At 36.2% G+C, this 21,691-nt stretch overlaps 1 protein-coding gene across 1 annotated transcript in view; it reads right to left on the bottom strand.

Moving 5' to 3' along the window:
• The window catches only part of LOC122042893 (protein FAM135B-like), a 71,847-nt gene that overhangs the window by 8,292 nt on the left and 41,864 nt on the right, over positions 1–21,691 (bottom strand). The gene's annotated exons all lie outside the window — the stretch shown is intronic.

Genomic DNA, 21,691 nt, shown 5'->3' with positions numbered 1-21,691 from the left:
TTAACATGAAGAAGAAAGAAGTGACAAGAATTCACAAAACCATTTGGAAGTAGTCAACTATGCAGTGTCATATTTAGGATTAATTAGGGGTTAAATTGAGTTTTAATGCTTGAATTGAATGATGTGATGGTGAATTAAGGCTTTTAAAGACTATTTTAGTGGTTTTGAGGTTAGATTAGTTATTTAGTATAACTTTGGTGGAGATAAAATTGGGTTAGCATTTGGGATCAATTTAAGCTCAAATCAAAATCTAATTTGGTTGAGTGAGAGTTGAATTAATGCTGGACTAGTTTGACCAGTGAATTATAGACTAGGTTACTTGGTTCACAATGATCAATTTTAAGTTGGATTTTTGGTATTAGAATCCATTCCTCCTCTTCATTCTCCCAATCATGTGAAGCTTCTCCACTACCCTCAGTTCAAAGCATGCCCCAAACTCTCTCCCTCGTGATCCTTCTTGTCTCTATTCAATGCACATCGCTTGGAGCTCAAGTATTGTCATGCCACTCAAAGCTTATCACAAGTGTTTCCCCTCACTCCTACATGCTTGCCCAATGCTCATCTAAGAGCTCACAGTCTGCCTATGTTGTGCATTGCTTGTGTTGCTCACCGCATGACCATCACTGAATGCCAACATCAACACCCAATAGACAAACCCCTCTTCCTCCTCTCTATTTGCAGAAGCAATAAAAGGACACCTTTATCCTGTTGGATCGAGACGCGCTAGGGGGGGGGGGTAAATAGCGCTCGTGGTTATTTCGTTCGATTATCGGAATCGTAAAACAATCGTCGAGTAATTAAAGCAGCGGAAATGAAATAGAGAAAACACAGACACGAAGGATTTACTTCGTTCGGAGCCTAAGGCGACTCCTACTCGAAGGCCCGCGATCCTTGATCGCTTTCGGTGGGCAACAACTATAAGTTCGAAATAATTACAAACTGAAGTACAATAATTGACAATAATTAATTATACCGACGACAATTAAGAAATGAAAATTCGGAGCTCCGGGTCGTCGGGTGGTTGTCGCAGCACTTCGGAAGCAATACTTGAGCAGAATACAGCACGAGGAAGCTTTTTCTTTCATTGTTAATTGTTGTTCTGAAGTGCTGCTCGAACCCTGCTTTTAAACAGTGTTCAAGGCGCCTTAAACCCCTCCAAGGCGCCTCCAGGCCGGCCGCGTCACCCGCGTGGATCAGAACTGACCTGGTCGAATTCTATCCTGTTCAAGGCGCCTCCAACCTCTCCAAGGCGCCTTCATGACTTGTTGGCGCCTTGACCTCTCAGGCGCCTTGAAGCTTGCTCCAGACTCGGGTTTTGCACGGCGCCTCAAGCTCCATGGGCGCCTCGGTTCTTATTCATCCGGGTTAATCTTTGCACTTTGGTCCTCGCAAGATACATTAATCCCTACAACACGAAGTTAGCACATAAAACATAATAAAGTGATAATGCGGTCTCGGGACTGTCAAGTCGACTGGGTTTAGGCAGGAAACCTAGGTCGACTGCTCTTGTTCCCTCTACGGAGGCGCGTCCTCACCTACTCCACTCGGAGATTTACAGTTGCCGGTCACGATCCTCCAGATCGACTGGACTTTTGCTCAGCACTCGACGCTTCCGGACTTTCTGTTGGACATCCGCTTCCCGGCTAGTCCAGTCTTTCACCTGGTTCGCGACACCAGGACTTTCCACCTAGGGTTACCACCCCCTAGGACTTTTGCCTGAAGTCATCGACCTGCTAAGACTTTCCGCATAGGGTTACCACCCCCTATGACCTAGGGTTCCCACCCCCTAGGGTTTTTCCTTTGCCTAACCGCAGCTAGGACTTTTCTCCACCTAGGTTTACCGCCCCCTAGGACCTAAGGTTACCACCCCCTAGGGTTTTCACCTGCCTAACCGCAGTTAGGACTTTCCTGAAACACTCATTCAACATGTTAGATAACAACAAGACTTAACTTTGAACCCTTTGTCATTATCAAAACTTGGGTTCGATCGTCGGATGCTTCCCGCACCAACATATCCCTCCCATCTTCTTTGTCCTTTGGCAACAAGTTTGTGTTCCCAATAGTAAAAGGTTGGCCTTACTCACCATGTAACGTCTTATTTTGTGCAGTTCTTACTTTGCTATATATAGAGGTTGTTAAATGTACCCTCGCTTGCCTTTTTCCCTAGCAGCTCTTGAGTGAGAATTGATGTCAGTAGTAGTGAGGAAGCAATCTTCTCCAACTTTAGCAATCTATTTGGCCTTTAAAATTATCATAATGCATGCGGGTAGGTTCTTCTTTGGGAATAGTCATAAGGGTAATTGTAGTAAATGCTTGACGCACCTAACCCAATGAAGAATTTTAAGTAGCATGCTTTTGCTTATGTTATTTTGTTGGACTCAATTTATTACCCTTTGATTATGCCATCAGGTAAGTTAAGATGTACACATTCCTTTTATGGTGATTATGTAACCATTGTATTTGTTGTTGCATTTGATGTGGTTCCATAGGCAATAATGTAATAGTTTATTTATTCTGATGCATTAGAATAATCTAAATCATTTATGTTGGTCATGGTTTAAAATCTCGAACATTGTCAACATAGTTTTTGTATTTTTTAAATATAAAATATATTAATTAAAAATTAAAAAATATAATCTAAATATTTAAAAATAAAAGATATAAAAAATAATATTATAAATAAATAAATAAATATATATATATATATATATATATATATATATATATAATTAATATGATAATTTTATTAGGCTTATTTAAATTATCCTAGTTTAGCTAGTTGATTAAAATTATTAAAGGCTAAATTTATTATTGAGCCCAAGTTAAATTGCTTTCGTCGTCCTTGTTCTCCGACGACCACGAGCACGCTAGCCTGCACGCCGCGTCCGAACTTGTCGCCGGGCCTGGGCGATGTGTCTGAACGCATCGTCAGGGTCAGGTAATGTGTCTGGACGCGTCGCCAAGGCCGGGTGACATGTCCAAATGCGTTGCCAGGGCTGAGCGCGAGCAATTCGTCGTCGGACGTGTCGCTTGGATGCGTCGCGCGAGCCCAACAACGCATTGTCCGGCGTGTCACGCGAACCCAACAACACATCCGGACGCATTATCGAGATCGTGTGATGCTTCCAAACTCGTCGTCTGACTTAGCAACGAGTGCGAAGGCCAAGGCAGAGGAACATCCGGCGGCGCGCTCTGGACGCGTCGCGACTCGCCTGCAGTTGCAGATCGGACATAGAGGGGAGCGACTCGAACGAGGCGACTAGGCTCAGGTGAGTGTCTAGGCTAGTCGTCAAGCTCACACGACGCATCTAGACACGTCGTTGGGCTCGCACAATGCTTCTGGAAACATCGTCGGGCCCTCACGACTCGTCGCGGCATGTCGGCGTTGTGCTGGTACCAATCCGTGGGTGGAACAAGATGTCTCATCCATATCAAGTGAAACAAAACGAGATTTGAAACCATGCTGTTGGTGCATATTTATGAGGCAAATAGTTAGATTCAGTGTCCGAGGCCAATAGGGCATAATCTAAATTTGGATGAATTTCTAGCAGATATGGATTTCCATAATGGATCGATATATAATCATGTGCCTTTTCACCTATAGGATGACATCAAAACTGTTCTAATAGTTGTACTGGTCTTATCACCTCGATCATATATTGGTCATGTTAATAGTAAGTTTTAATAATGTTTTATACGAGATATGAATAAACCATCTAGTACAGAACAAGTCCAAAATTTAATACTTGTCTCAAACTCAAGTTGCTTATTATATATGTAGTTTAGACTAAAGATAAAGGAATCATTCCTTTGCATGAGTCTTGGTGAGTAGATCAACTATCTATTCCATAGTTGTAATATAAGGAAGATCAATAATCTTTGTTTAAGTCATATAAAATGATAGTCAATCTTAATATGCTTAATCCTCTCATGAATCACATCATTGCAACAGATCTCAATTGCACTTTTATTATCAGAATAGAGTTGATTTAGAAAGTCTAACTCTCACGTCTACTAAACATTACAAAGACAAACAACTTTAGTTGAGGTATGAGTTAAGACATAATATTTAGCTTTGGCATTAGATCCAGATATAATAAATCTTTTTTTCTCTTTCAAGAAATGAGAGAAGACCCTAAGCAAATGCAAAAAATTGTGGTGAACTTATCATCAATGTCATCTACTCAGTCTGACTTTAGAGTATGTAAATCAAGTGGAGATGCTCTATATTGCAACCCTTAGTGTATCATCCTTTGATACATTAAAGAATATGCAACACAACTGCATAGTGAGAGGACTTAGTGCAGCACTAAATTAGCTTACAATATGTATGGCATAACTGATTAAATGCTGAGTAATTGTGAGGTAACTGACTTACCAACTGTCTATATCAAGAATGATTAGAAAGAAGAGTCCTATCAATAGAGTAAAGCTTGCCATTGAATTTCATGGGTGTATCCACAATTTTATTATCATAAATATTTGCTCAAGATAATAGCTTAGAAGCATATTTAGCCTCAGAAAGAAGTACTTTACGTAATTTCTATTGCCAAAAAGTAACAAAGTGAATCAACATCTTTCAATTTGAAGGAGGAAACGTTCTTAGGGTTAAATCCCTTCAGGGCAATCGTCTATAGCAATTATGTCATCAACATATAAAATAAGTACAGAATTATTAAAAAAAAGTTCAAACAAATATTTCAGACTTATACTTGTGTATAAGTACATCGCAACATAATTAAAGAAATTTTCAAATGACTTTGGTAAGACCATACAAAGCTCATCATTACTTTATGTTAGTTCCTTGAGCGATTGAGATGGAGATCTCTATAACCCCAAGTGGTATGAACCATGATTGTTTTGATGTTTTATAAAATTAGTTTAAGTTAGATCTTGCTCTCTATATTGATGCGTATGTCTAAGTGTGTAGGAACTTAGGCGAACACTCAGATACTTGATGACTTAGAATCCAATGGAGTACGGTGAAGGATGGTATGGGACACCTGAGGGACCGAAAAGGATGAGGAGAATCGGGGACAACAATATCTTGGTAGAAGATGACGATACAAGGAATTGTGGAAGAGTACTCCGATGGAACAAGAATAACACATGGGATATGAGTTAGAAGGTCTCGATGCATCCGAGGGATAAGAAGCCGACAGGAAGTCTGCACGAGATAAGCTAATGAGATGACTTGAGTGACCTGTACTCAAGACAAGGTGACTCAACCTTAGGCTAACCCAAGCGCAATTAATGAAGTTAGGAAGTTCGGGTTACCGAAATAAGGATTTTAATTTATCAGATCTTCCGGTTGACCGAACCAGCAAGTCCGATCAATTGGTGCACAGTAAATATCCATTATCTATATCGCAAGATTCGAATCAGGCCACCAAATATCATGAATGGGCAAACAGAAGCCACATGGAAGCTGATCCATCAATGTAAATCCGATGTAAGCTATATCAGGCAATCGATGAACAGGATCAAGCTATTGAATACCATGTGGGATGCGAACCAGAATAGAGTTTTGAGCTTACCAAGTAGTTCGGGCGATCAGAAGGATGCCATGTCAGCAACGGTAATGAGTGAAGACTTCTTCATGGATGAGATAAATCTGCCACATCAGTAGTTTCTGGTCGACCGAATAGAGATTTTCGATCAACCGGGCGTGCCACGTCAACACTTGACCAAAGTCTATAAAAGAGGCGAGGAGCTCACGTTTAAGATACCACACACCCACAACACTGTATTCGAATTAATTGTGTTGTATTGTTTCCATTCTTCTTCCTCCTTATACTTCTAATCCATGTAAGTGGTTTCTCCACATCCAACACCTTACTGAAGAGAAGAAGGATAGTGAATTGACGAATCTGTTCATAAGCCTTGGATGTAGCAATTCTAGGGGATTGTGAACCAAGTAAATCCTCATGCCCCTTCTATTATGTTTGTTATTTATTTGATTAATGTACGTGTGGCTTTGCTAAGCAATTAGGAAGAGAAAAGGAAGCATTTAATTTGCAAGTATGCTATTCACCCCCTCCCCCTCTAGCAATTATTAGTGCTTCTGCACTCATATTTTACATATTTAATTAGAATTATGGCGAGATCATATAAACTTCTTTAGCTAGGCGTTTATGAAGAAAGACATTCTTAACATCTAGCCTATCAAGATGTCACTTCTAAGATGTAACAACTTCTATGATAGTATTAATGGATATCCTATGAGCAAATGGTGCAAAAGTTTTTTTATAATCTATTTTATAATCTTGAGCAAAGCCTTTTACTACAAGACAAACCTTATAAAAATCATGCTTCTATCGACTTTAGTCTTCACCTTACAAATTCATTTTCATCTAATTGTTGACTTGCAAGAAGGAAGGGTGATGAGACCCCATGTGGTAGTTTTCTCAAAAGTGATAAGTTTCTCTTCTAGAGCTTATTGCCATAAAGGACTAAAAATAGCTTCACAATATGTGAGAGGTTCAGGACAATAAGTAGGAGGGTTATTGCGAGTTGAACATATTGGATAACAATGAGTAGGCTCATCATGTGTGGGCACATTAAACATCACTATTTTCTTCTCCTTGGCCAGCTAATCATCACTGTTTTGGATGTTTTGTATTGTTGTTGTAGTGGATGGAAATGGATTGAGAATAGGTGGAGAACTAGGAAATTGATGGAAAGGCAACGAAAAGAAGGGAATCTTTTCCTAGAAGGTGACATGTTGAGAGATGCAAGGTTTTTGTGATTTAGGATAATGACACCTATACTCTTTTTGATGAATGTCATTTCCCAAGAACACATGATTTTTTTAGAGTTAACTTACCATGCTCTTGTTTTTAAACTGGAATAAAACAAGTGCATCTAAAATTAAAAAGTGACTACAGTTTAGTGAAGTGTGAGCAAATGTAGAATATTGATTGAGAACTTGAGTTGAGATGATTTATGAAATATATTCAAACCATGGTTTAAAATCTCGACCCGTGCCGAGGTTTCGGTCCTGGACCGGAAAGATGCGGTTTCGGTATCGTATCGTGTTGTGCTGATATAGTTTCGGTATTTTTAAATATATAATATATTAATTAAAAATAAAATATAAAAATAATCTGGAAATAAATATGAAATAGATAAATAAATAAATGAAAATTTTATTATAATTTTGTAGAATTAAAATAAATTAATTAGATAATTTTATTAGGGTTTAATAAAGTCTCTTTATATTATCCCAATCATAGCTAGGAGTTGATTAAAGTAATTTATCTAAGTTTTAATTTAAAAAACACCCTGCCACTCCTGCGTGAGACGAGAAAATCGCGTGACTACGTGGCCGCTGGGTTTGCGCAACTCAAGCGCAGTCGCGGCGGTCTTGTGACCCCTCCACCTCGGACGCAATGGTCGCGCGACCCATCCGCCACGTCCGCGGGGTCTCGCGACCCCTCTGCTATGGACGCAGAGTTGCGCGACCCCTCCACCGCGGACGCAGGGATCGCGCGACCCCTCCACAGCGGACACGGGGATCGCGCGACCCCTTCACGGCAGACACGGGGGTTGGCGACCTCTTTGCGGCATACGCGGGGGTCGGCGGCAACCCATCCATGCGGTTGCCGCACTTGTCGCGCTTCGCATGGAGGCGCGGGGTGTCGCATGGGCTTTCGTCATCGGCGGTGGGATTTTCGCGGGCACCCTCTTTGCTGCCGCGAGGCCTGGTACCGAGGTCGGGTCGGTTGGTGGGCGGAACGAGATGTTTTGCCCATTTCGACCGGTACAGCACGATATTTTAATCCCTGATGCAAACCACAATAGATCTTTGAAATAAAATATGATGAAAGGAGACTACAAGTAGTCCAACAATATCACAATAGTTTCATTTGAAAACAGTATTTTGTTATAGAGTTTCATCACAAGATAATTGTGAGAGAGCACCTTGAGATGCAAAATAAACACTCAAATTCCTTGACATGTTTTTCTCCACCAGTGTGATGTAGATTTTTATTTGAAGTTGGAAATTGCATTTTAATGGTAGATAATTCAATGTAAGTAGTAACAAGATCAGAGAGTGAGAATTTAAGAAATAGATCCATGTAAAAGTCATCAATAAAGATAATATAATATCGGGAAACTCCGGTAGAAAAAGTAATGACAGTAACAAATGTCTATAAAAAGACATCATAATTCTAACAATCATATAATGTGTCTATGCATTCATGCCCCAAGTTGTCCGGTGTGATCTTGAATTTTGATGTTTTGATAAAGGATTTAAGTTAGGCTTTGCCCTGTGAATTTGACATGTGTGTTTGAGTGCAGAGGGACTTATAGAAACACAAGTGGAGCTTGGAGAGTGTGTTGGCTTAGTGTGACCAAGGTGGCATGTTCAATGGCCTGGAGGTCTATTGAGATTGTAGGGAGGTTCGTTGATATTGGAAAAGGATGATATGAGATATCTGGACAACAAGACGTGGAGCACTAAGGTGGTGCTGGACCAGCTTTGGAGTGATGACCTGGCACGGCCAGGTTGGCAGCTCAATGGAAAGTTGCATGAGGCATGCCAAAAGGTCGTAGGATGAGGAGCATAGAGACAGCAAGGACCAAGGATTGAATTACCGTTCTGTGTGGGCGGCATAGACGGTTTTTACCATTCTGATAGGAAGTGAAACCGGCACCACACGCACGACAATTTTGAATGTGTCATCGCGTGCGTCATGCAACAGAAGGAATCCAGTGCATGGGTCGCTCGATGAAAGGAATCGCGACATACGCACGACAGAAGGAATTACGAAAGAAGGAATCGAATAAATTCCTTCTATTCAGAGAGTGGTCACCGCCAGTGTTGCCGCCTCGCGGGATGCCTCCGACGTTGTCGGAAGTGTCGCAGGCATCCCGAAGGTGCCTCCGCTATTCGTAAAAGCCCAAGGTGTCCCGAAGGTGTCCCAGACGCCTCCGACCACTCTTCGCAAAAGTACCATGTCCTGTCAGACACAAGCAATGCCTTTCCTGTTTCTATTTGAATAGAAAATTAAAACTGTGATTTAATTAATTCAAATAATTCACAACTTAAGTGTGATATTTGCAATAGATTTTCATAAATCCTAATTAAATTATCTTAATAAAATATATAAAAACTATATTTAAAATTTTTATTAATTGATATTATGAAAAATTAATAAAAATTTTAAATATAGTTTTTATATATTTTATTAAGATAATTTATTAATTGATATTCTGAAAAATTGAAGGGGAGTCTTGGCGTAACGGTAAAATTGTTGCTTTATGACCAAAAGGTCACGGGTTCGAATCTTCGTGCACCGGATTGCCCTTTTTTAATATTTTGAAAAATTCCTTTTTAACTGTTTCAAATTTTATTTAAAAAATTATAATAAATCAGATTTATATTCTAATAATTTTTTTATTATTTTGTATTTATTCTACTATTTTACTATTTAATTGATATTCCAATATTTTTTTACTATTTTAAATACATGTTATTTAAATTAATAATTGATTAAATGAATAAATAGTAAATTTATATAATTATTATATATAAAGTAACATCTTTGTGTTAATTTATATACTTATTAGAGATAATATTTTTTTTTAGAATCAATATGAAATTTGGATCTATGAATATTAACATATTTAGGTTTTTACTTTTAGGATTCTGGTTCCCTAAGCAAATGAAACATATATTTTTATCTTAAAATATCTCTACCTCATCTGCCTAGGAAATATTATCTATCCTTTATTTTAGAAGTTTTGATACAGGTAAGTTTATGATTCCTAAAAAAGCATTTATAATCCTATGCACTTCTAATCATTCTAAATTGAAAAAGTTGAATTAATATTCTTAGGAAATTGTTTCAAGTTTACTTTATAAAAATGTGTTATAAAAGATTACTTTCAAGAAGTTGCTCTTTATATACTTAATTTGTAAGTTTACAATGATAAAAACATTCTTCACGTTATAAAATGATGACCATTACCTGGAAATGTATATTATTCTTAATTTTTTATAATACATACGTAATGGCACCAAAACAACAATCTTATGATTCAGCTTGGAGACAAGCACGTCGATTAGAGAATCGATTCCATTGGCAATGTTTGCATTGCGATATGATTGGACACGGTGGTAGAGTCACACGCCTAAAACATCTTACTAGTGAATATCTGGATGTTTTTAATTATCCAAAAGTTTTTCAAAAAGTTCGTCGTGCAATGAAAGAGAAACTTGATGGTAAAAAAAACATTAAAGTATAAACGACAATGACAACATGAACTTATTGATAGCTAAAGCTCTAAAAAAAAAGGTAGATCCGCTACCTTAGCGGCCCCCCTAGTGCCGGCCCCACGGATATGGAGGGAGGTTAATAGCTAAAGCTCTAAAGAATCAATCTATGATGAATTTGAAGGTCGTGGTGAAATTCCAAATAACAAAGATTTTTTAGTAGCTCTCAGTATCTCTCGAACTTAATATAAATATGAGCAAAATATGTCACAAAAGTGGCTCAGCTATGTCAACATATCAATATATTCTTCTTTCCTTATTTGGTTTTTATATCCCTTGATTATCTCTCTAATTATTATTGTAATTAGAGAGATACTTCTTCCTATATTAGACCCTAAGATTAAGAGATATAATTGTTATAATTATTGTTATGTTCCTTCCTATATTAGTCTTTGGAATCAAGGGATATTATTGTTATAATTATTGTTATACTTCTTCCTATATTAGACCCTAGAATTAAGGGATTTGATAATCCCCTCAAGGTTTATATATTATAATTTTTTTAGAGAATATAGACAAAAAAAAATTTTTAAAAATTCTCCTTTGTTTATTTTGTCATGGTATCATAGCCAAAACTTTGAGATCAATTCTTCTTGTGTCTGGTTTCTTGTCGAGCTCCAAGATCTTAGTGGTTTGTTCTTTTTTTCGTGTTCTTTAAGTTTGTTTTCTTAGAACAGATCTCTTAGTACTAGTTTAAATTGAAATCATGTCTTTAGAATGATCTGAACATTTTCTTGTTCAATTTAATGGCAAGAACTATTCTGCTTGGGCATTCCAATTTCAGATCTTTGTCAAGAGAAAGGAGTTGTGGAGTCATATTGATAGGACAAATCCTGCACCTAATAGCGAGAAGGAGGAATATGTGAAATGGGAAGTAAAGGATGCTCAGATTATGTCTTGGATCCTTGGAAGTGTGGAGCCCTCCATACTTCTCAATCTCAAACCTTATAAGACCTCTAGAGAAATGTGGGACTACTTGAAGAAAATTTACAACCAAAGTAATACAGCACAAAGGTTTCAATTGGAACTCGAGTTGGTTAGCTCAATCAAGGGAGTATGTCAATCCAAGAGTTTTATTCTTCGTTTGGAAATCTTTGGGCCAAGTACACCGATATTGTGTATGCAAGTGTACCTCCTGAAGGACTCATTGCTATCCCAAATATACATGAGACCAGGCACGCTTAGTTTTTAATGAAGTTAAGGTGGGAGTCTGAAGCAATTAGGTCCAACCTGATGAATGGAGAATCAGTTCCTTTATTGAACATTTGTGTAGGAGAGTTTCTCAGGGAAGAACGACTTATTACATAGGCTGTCTTGGAGCAAAAAGTTCAATATTCTACTCCAATTCAGATTGCCTACGCTACTCAAGGGAGGTTTAAAGGAAACAAAGAATGACTAATGTTCAGTGCTATAATTGCAAAAGATTCAGGCACATTGCCACTAATTGTACTAAAAAATTATGTAATTATTGTAAGAAATCAAGGCATATCATCAAAGATTGTTCCACTCGATCTCCAAAGAAATTTGAAACTACCTACAATATCTCAGTTGGTTCCTCAAATGCCCCTAGTCATGGTCAGTCTTCTATTACTCCTGAAATAGTCCAACAAATGATAGTCTCTGCCCTTTCTACTTTAAGCCTTTCAGGTAATAAAAATTCTAATCCTAAGTCTTGGTATTTTGATTTTGGTACTTCAAATCACATGACCAACACTCCCTTGCCTTTAAATAATGTTAAAAAAATATGAAGGAGATCTTCATATTCATACTGTTGATGCCTGATGGTAATTCCTTACCTATCACAACTGTTGGTGATATTTCACCCTCTTTAAATACTATTTTTGTATCTCTAAAGCTATCTGCTAATCTGATATCTGTCGGTCAATTGGTTGACAACAATTGTATTGTTCAATTTTCAAATTATGGTTGTTTTGTGCAAGATCAAGTATCTGAGAAGATGATCACGAAGAGAACCTAAAGTGGGGCATCTCTTTCCTTTGTTTCAAGCTCTCTTTCTGATGTCAAATAATGTTGCTTTTAATGTTGTTCAATGTGATAACCAAGTGTGGCAAAGACATTTCTGACACCCTAATTCTCATGTGCTTCGAGTCTTGCTTAAATCTGGTTTACTTGGAAATAAAGATTCGACCTCTTGTTCCAATACTGATATTGTTGATTGTGCATCTTGCAAACTTGGCAAAAGCAAAACACATCCTTTTCCATTGCATAAAAACGGTACCACCAAACCTTTTAAACTCGTACATACCGATGTATGGGGTATTGCCCCTGCAATGTCTCATGAACATTACAAATACTTTGTTACATTTATTGATGATTTCACTCGTTTTACTTGGGTATATTTTCTTCGGTCTAAAAGTGAGATGTTCTCTGTGTTTAAAGTCTTTCATGCTTTAGTTGAAACACAATTTTCTACCCGAATCAAAATTCTGCAATCTGATTCAGGTGGTGAATATATGTCAAATGAATTTCAATTTTTTCTTCAAAGTCATGGGATCATATCACAACATTCTTCTCCTTTCACTCTACAACAAAACGATGTGGTTGAAAGAAAAAATCATCATCTTCTTGATGTTGTTCACATTCTTCTAATTGAGTCTTATGTTTCCTCTCATTTTTGGTGTGAAGCTTTATCTACTGCTATTTATTTGATTAATAGATTACCATCTCCCAATTTGAGCAATGATTCTTCCTACTTTTGTTTGTTTGGGCATGTACCAAATTATTCCAATCTTCATATATTTGGATGTGTTTATTTTGTTCACCTTCCTGCACATGAAAGAAATAAACTTACTACCCAATTTATCAAGTGTGCTTTCTTAGGGTATGCTAGAACCCAAAAAGGATTTCTTTGCTATGATCCTCATACTTGTCGAACTCGTGTCTCTAGGAATGTCTTTTTAAAAAAAAAAAAATCAACCCTTGTTTAGTACACAACAGACCTGTCGCTTCCCTATCTACTTTACCACATTTTCCTGATTCACCAACGCTAGTTCCAAGGTTTTAACCTAGTTATGTTTATTGTAGGTGTACTCCTGCTGCACCTAATCCTCCTATAGGTCTCACTAAAGTTCCTTCACATCTTCTTGCGACATTTGATCCCGTTTTCAATGATCCACCTCTTCGAAGAAGCTCAGACCTCACAAACCTCCTAAAAGATATGGGTTTTCAAATTCTGTAACTATGTCTACTATTTTGTCTTTTATTTCCATTCTCACTTGTTATAAACAAGCTATGAAACATGAGTGTTGGCAACAAGCAATAGAAGCAGAACTCAAAGCACTTCAAGAAAACTATAGTTGGGACATTGTTTCTGGTCCTCCAAATGTTAAACCTATTGGTAGTAAGTGACCTATACCGTGAAACTCAAGTCTGATGGATCTTTGGATAGATACAAAGCTCGATTGGTTGCTCTTGCCAATAAACAAGAATATGACCTTGACTATGAAGAAACTTTCGCACCAGTTATGAGAATCATTCTTGCTATTGCATCATCTAAATCTTGGTCTTTACATCAGATGGATGTTAAAAATATCTCCTTGAATGGGGATCTTAAAGAGGAGCTTTGCATAACACTTCGATCTGATATGTCAATGACAACATCACATGAAGTTTGCAAGCTAAGACACTCTTTGTATGGGTTAAAGCAAGCACTTAGAGCATGGCTTGAGGAGTTTAGCACCACTCTTCTCACCTTCTCACACCAAGTCAGTATGATTCGTCACTTTTCTTTAACAAGACAAATATTGGTATGATTTTTCTCTTGGTCTATGTTGACGATATTATTATCACTAGTAATGATAATGGACTGATCATTAAGCTTTAAAATATGTTGCATAGTATATTTAAAATGAAAGATCTTGGGCATCTCGCATTTGTTAAGGCTGGAAGTTCACTCTCAAGATCATAGTTTGTTCTTAAATCAACATAAATACATCCAAGATCTTATTGAGTTAGCTGGTTTAAAGGAAGTGGAGGTAAATGTGAAATATCGAAAAGATGAAGACTAGCTTTTGCCTAATCCTTTTTTATATAGGCAACTTGTTCATAGTCTTATCTACCTAACAATCACAAGACCTAGTATCTCATATGTTGTCCATATAGTTAGTAGATTTATACAATCACCACGACATCTTCATGTTGTTGCAGTTTGTCACATTATTCGATACTTAATTGAGTCATCTGCTCGTAGGTTGTTTTTTCCAACAAAATATGCTCTTCAATTGATTGCATACAGTAATGTAGATTGGGTTGGCTGCCCGGATACTAGAAAGTCTACAACAAGTTGGTGCATTTTTCTTGGAGATGCCTTGATTTCTTGGAAGTGTAAGAAGCAGGATTATGTCTCTAAATCTTCCACGGAGGCTGAGTATAGAGTCATGTCTGCGACTTGTTCTAAAATTGTGTGGTTACATGGTCTTTCTCTCCAAACTTGGATTTCCCCCACCTACTCCTACTCCACTTCATGGTGATAATACTAGTGTTATTCAAATAGCTGCAAATCCAGTACATCATGAACACACAAAGCACAGAGAAGTGGACTATCATTACATTAGGGAGGCCTTTATTCGAGGAGTGATCACTCTTCCTCATCTTACTACTAAAAAAAAAGGCAGTCCAATGCACGAAGCTCCCGTCATGCGGGGTCCCGGGGAAGGATCCATTGTACGCAACCTTATCCTGTTTTTTGCAAAAAGTTGTTTCTAGAATTCGAACCCGTGGCCTTTTTTGTCACATGTCAATAATTTTACCGTTGCGCCAAGGCTTCCCTTCTCTTCCTCGTCTTACTATTAATCTTCAAAAAGTTGATGTCTTTACAAAAGCACTGAAAAGACAACTCCACAAGTTGCTCAATAGTAAATTGATGCTGATAGACTTACTCGCATCATTTTAAGAGGGAATGTCGAGATATCAAGATATTCTTCTTTCCTTATTTGGTTTTTATATCCCTTGATTATCGCTCTAATTATTGTTGTAATTTGAGAGATACTTCTTCCTATATTAGACACTAAGATTAAGGGATATAATTGTTATAATTACTGTTATATTCCTTCCTATAGTAGACCCTAGAATCAATGGATATTATAGTTGTAATTATTGTTATACTGCTTCCTATGTTAGACCCTAGAATTAAGGGATTTGATAATCCCCTAAGGTCTATATATTGTAATTCGTTTAGTGAATATAGACAAAAAAATATTTTTAGAAATTCTCCTTTGTTTATTTTGTCAAGCTGGTGCTAGTGGAAGTGGCTCAACCACTGTAGCAGCATTAGGAAGGAGTGCAAATGTTCGTATTACTTCAACACAAGGTAGTATTGATCATTTTTTTCCTTTTATAGGACGAAGACGGGCAGTTGATATTGCTAATATTAATCCACTACATTCACATACCAAGCTAGTAAACAGATTAGGATTGATAATGCATAAACAAAAGAGAAAAAATAAATCAATCAAACAACAACAACACCAACCAAGCTTTTTTCCACTAGGTGGGGTCGGCTGTATGAATCCTTTTACGCCATTGAGCTCTATCTCCTATTATATCATCATCTATATTTAAATAAATTTTATCTTGTTTTATTCTTTTTTTGGTCTTCCTCGTTTGATATGCATGTTTGATATAGTTTTGCATTGACTAACCAGAGCATTTATTAATCGTTTAAGTACATGCTTCTACCATCTTAAACGCGTCTTAATTTTCCCTCAATAGGTGTATACCTGACTTTTTTTCTAATATTTTCATTTCATGTATGTTCGCACATTAACCTTAACATTCTGATCCCTGTGACTCATCTTTTGCTCTCAAGTTATAACGTAACGTTTAGCTCCATATAACATAACAGATCTGATCGTCATTTTGTAAAACTTTTCTTTAAGTCTTAGAGGTACTTTACGATCACAAAGAACACCTGACGCTCCTCCAGTTCAATCATCCTATTTGTATTCTATATGTCACGCCTCGAGGGTAAGGTTGTCCAACAAAATCGGACAACACCTCTCTTGTATCAGTGATAAATGTCCTATGTATACAATTATACAATGCTACATACAAGCTATAACAACATATTTTGTCTTTACTCAACTAAGTTTAAAATCTTTTAGCTTCCGACTCACACATTATAACTAAAATAATATAATTTGCAAACATGCACCATGGTAACTTATCTTGGACATGTCTTGTGAGTTAATCCATAATTAGTATTAAAAGATAGGGACTTAGAGGCGATCCTTGATGTAACCCTATCTTTATTGGAAATGCTTCGATTACTACTTATAAAGTCTTTACTCTTGTCATTACGTCATCATGTATTGCCTTAATTGTCTTAATATATTCTACACTAACACCTCTTCTAAAATTCTCCATATAATTTTCTTTGGGACTCTGTCATAAGCTTTTTTCTAAATCGATGAATACCGTGTGTAGATCTTGTTTTGCTCGATATTTTTCGATTAGTTGTCTAAAAAGATGTATAACTTTTACCATAGACTTTTAAGGCATGAATTCAAATTAATTTTAGTCACAGTCTCCTTCCTTAATCTTTTATTATTTTTCCTCCAAGTTTCATGGTATGCTTCATTACTTAATGCTTCTGTAATTGTTTTTATATAGGAGAACTAAAGTACTTACCCTTCATTAATGAGACCTTTTTTTTTAATATAAGGTTGAATAATTTCGGAAGTCATTCAATATCGTGTTTCCCTAGTTACTTCCATACCTCTATTAGAATATCGTCTGGTCCGGTCTGATCCAACTGCTTTTTCATTTTTTATCCCATTTAGTGCTTGTTTTACTTCTGAAATTTGAATTCTTCGATAAAAATTTAAATTTTTATACTCCTTAACTTACTTTAATTTCCTAAGCTAAGTTGGTCACCTAACTCTTTATTTAAATGTTGATAAAAATATTTCATTCATCGCTCCTTTATTTCCTCATCCTTCACTATTACCATATTACATTCATCTTTAATACATTTTATTTGGATAAGATCTCTTGTTTTCCTTTCTCTCGCTTTAGATATTATAAATGTCTCTTTCCTTCTTTTGTATCGATTTTTTGATATAATCGTTCGAAAGTTTTATTTTGTTAAACTTATTGCTTTCTTAACTTCTTTTTTGACTATTGTATAAGTTTTCTTCATTCTTGCAAATATACGGTAACTTATAAGTTGTTTTTTCCCTTCAATTTCACTTTTTGGTGGTGCGTATCCTCTTGACTCACTGAGTATGTCTTAGCCACTATTTTTAAACTTTAATATCATCTTATCCCATATTGTATTTTCATATTTCACAATGCTTGTCTTGTTACCTTCTCCTTAAATATATTTTGTTTCTCGTCCTTTAACTTCCACCAATTACAGGAATCGTATATATTTTCTTTATTGATACTATGTTTGGGCGTATATCAACACTCTTAAACTATGTTGGATAGTTAAGATTTCTCCAGGGATGACTTTGTAATATTCTAATCTTTACATCCTTCTTCTAACCATAAGAAAGTCGATTTGCGATTTATTATTTCCACTTTTGAATATGACTAAGTGTTCTTTTCTTTTCTTAAAAGCGTATTAGCTAATATAAGGTCGTATCTTATCCTGAAATCTAATATAGTTTTCTCTTCCTCGTTTCTCGTTCCGAACCCATAATTTAGTACTCTCTCGTATTCCTCGTTTTACTCCGACGTCCATTTAGATCACCTCTATTAAAATCGTTTCGTTTGGTGGAATATTTTGTAATATTCATCTAAATCCTCCCAAAACCTTGATTTGGTAGCTTCATTACAATCACCTACGGTGTATATCTGTTAATTATGTTTATAGTTTCTTTCATATTATCTTAAGGTATAATTACATCCTATTTACTACTCCTGACTTCGTCCTTTATTATCTCTGATAATACCCTCCGTTTCTTGCTTTACTCTTTCGATGTACCGTAACTTAAACCACAGGTTCTTTATCGTCTTTACCTTCTACCATCCGTTTGTCTCTTGTATCATAAAATACTAATTTTCTCTGTCAGTATATACTACCTCCGTTTATTTACCGGTGAGAGTTCTATGTTTCGTATTAAATATTAGATTATTAGTTTTCTATCGTATTTGTTCTTATCCGACTATGGTGTGAGAACTCTTTATTAACACTACTGAGTTCTGTGGAGATGTGGCGGTCCTTTTGAGGCGTTATAGTCGAACCACATGTATGAACCCTTGCGTATTTAGCACTACAGAGTTACGGAGATGTAGCGATCGTTCTTAGGGCGTTCTGATCGGACCTGCTGACGCGTTCCTTAGAAACGACCTAGCGTTAACGATAGTTTAATAGATCCGTTCGTTGAATATTTGCCGTAGTTTGATCTTGGTGTGACTATGACCCTCCTCCGGACTTGGGACCGGCCGTGATCGTCGTGACTATTGTTAATTTTTTCGTTTTAATCGTATTCCCCTAACCACGTACTACGTGGCGTAATGTCGCGTCTAAAAATCTAGTCCTAGTATTCAACCTCTGACTGCATATGAAATTGTCGATCCATATTTAGATGAACAAGTGGAGGAGATCAAGACTTGGATCCTATCATGCAAGAAGCAATGGAGCATATATGGGATTATGTTAATATGTGATGGCTAGACAAGACCTACACGGATGAGTATTATCAACTTTCTAATATGCTGCAATAGAAAGGTGATATTTCATAAATCTATTGATGCAACTACATACTACCATGGTGCACCGACATATATCATTTGATGGATAGTATAGTTTAAGAGATAGGTGCAAAAAAATATAATGCAAGTGATTACAGATAATGGTGTCAACTTTAAGAGGGTTGGAGAGTTATTGGAGGAAAAGTATCAAACATTATTTTTGACATCATACGCAGCACACTGTATCGATTTGATATTGACAAATATTGGTAAATTCGATATAGTGAAGAAGGTAGTGAAAAAGGTTAATCTTTAACAAAATTCCTCTATAATCTTCATTAGGTTTATGAATTAATGAGGAAATTTATTGATGGTGAAATTCTGAGACTAGAAGCAACTAGGTTTGCCACTCACTTTCTCCAATTAAAATCGTTGAATCACTTATGAGAATAGGGAAGTCTCTCGATATTCTAACATGACTAAAGATAAGGAGTTATAAAAATTATTATATTTATTAGGTTTTGGAACTATATCGTAGATATTCTTATAGCAGTAGAACTCTTATACATTATTTACCGCCTAATTCATGAAGCAAAAGAGGAAATTAAGAGACATCTACAATCACCAACTAAGAATCAAGATTACATTGATATAATCACTACAAGATTAAACATTCGAATGGGGAAATATATTCATTTGGTAGGTACGTATTTTTTAATGATAAATAATTTTTAATATTGTTATTGAAAATTATATATGTTTAATTATTATAATTTATTATCTTAATCCGGCATATCAATATCATTATAATCTTGACACAAATGATGATTTATTAGTGGCCCTCAGAAATGTAATATCAAGACTACAAATAAATAGAGAATCAATTGCTAAGACTATTAATGAAAGTCGATTATTTCGAGAGACATATGGCTCTTTTAGCAATCCTATTGCAATATCATATGATATAAACTGGATATAGGTAAATATAGTAAAAATTATTACTAATTATTGTCAACAAATATAAATATTATTTTAATTTTATTCTTATTTATCTTACAACTGAGTAGTGGTTATAATATGGAGGATCAACTCCAAATTTAAAAAAGATTGCAAACGTCTTCAAGTGGTTGTGAAAGAAATTAGTCAAGTTTCTCCCTCATTCTACAAAAGTACGAATCGTCTTTCTTATTGCTGCTTGGAGAAGATGGCCTACGTTCAGTATAATATGTCTTCAACTAAGAGCAATAACAAACGAGAAGGAAGAACAAGAGTCTAGTGATATAGCCCATATGATATTAGATTTGTCTAAATTGAGAATGATCCAATGATAGATTAGTGGAGCGTTGTTGAGGCTAAGAATTCATTACTTGATGAAGCAAGTGACCCACCACGACCATCTCAATTTTTTTAATTAACAGATTGAAAAAATACAAGCTAGAGGAGATATCGGTGAGGAAAAAGATTATAATGAAGCTTTTGATTAAGAATTTCGATTTTCTAGATTTCAGTCTAGACATTCTCAAACATCCCAACCCAAACACAACCAAAGTTCATAGATAAAAGTAAAAGCAAAGGCAAAGTTCCTGCAATTTTTACTAAAAAGAAAGAAAAAGGTAAACTGGCAACAAGGAGGTTTGCGTTTTTCTGATTGCAATATGAATTTTCTCACAAACAACGTTTTCAAGTAGTTGTGAAAGAAATTGGTCAACTTTCTCCCTCATTCATACAAAAGTATGAAATCGTCTTTCTTATCGTCGCTTGAAGAAGATGCCCTACGTTCATTATAATATACGTCTTCAACTAAGAGCAATAACTGAAGAGAAGGAAGAACAAGTATCTATGATGTAAAACCATTTGATATTGGATTTGTCCAAATTAAGAATGATCCAATGATAGATTGGTGGAGCACCGTTGAGGCTGAGAATCCATTACTTGATGAAACAAGAGACCCACTACGATTGAAAAAATATAAGCTAGAGAAGATATCGATGAGGAAGAAGATTAGGATGAAGCTTTTGATCAAGAATTTTGATTTTCTGAATCTCAGTCTAGACGTTCTCAAACATCCCAACTCCAAACCCAACCAAAGTCCATTGATAAAGGTAAAAGCAAAGACAAAGCTCCTGCAATTTTTACTAAAAAGAAAGAAAAAGGCAAACTTCCTGCTTTTACCGGAAGGGGTCAATTGAGGATTAGTGAAAATCTACTTGATGCAATTGATGAGCAAGAACATGATGACAGTGATAAAACATCATCACCTTTTAACATTGTTGTCCAACAAGAAGTTCGAAATGAGGATAGTGATGTTGATAGCAGTGCAAGTACTCATGGAAGTGATGATAGTGGTGATACATCTGTTGGTAAAAATTATGTTCCCCCTAATCCAGCACCGAAGCCATGGACATGTGAGACAGATTACACACATGTAACTCAAGATTATAATCATGGAGTTAGAACTATTCAATATCAATGTTGATAAAAGGGTGACAAAAAAAACTATAATTATCAAGATATATGAGAGAGTTTAGCTGAGATTAATTTTAGTCCAAGTTCATCATACTCTTAGCCTTCTTATTATAACTCTGATGCATCATATGGTGAGAGCTCAGGGACATAAGTTTATCCTTATCCTGCCTGAACCCATTCCACTTTCAACTATGTTAGTTCAAATCCAACTTCTAGTGATGAATCGAGACACTCTGATAGACATGTGGAGAAAACAATATCAATATTGCATGTCATGGAATGATT

The sequence above is a fragment of the Zingiber officinale genome, chromosome 2A, assembly GCF_018446385.1.
Source record: "Zingiber officinale cultivar Zhangliang chromosome 2A, Zo_v1.1, whole genome shotgun sequence".
Classification (NCBI taxonomy): domain Eukaryota; kingdom Viridiplantae; phylum Streptophyta; class Magnoliopsida; order Zingiberales; family Zingiberaceae; genus Zingiber; species Zingiber officinale.
This window is presented reverse-complemented; position numbering and strand designations above follow the sequence as displayed.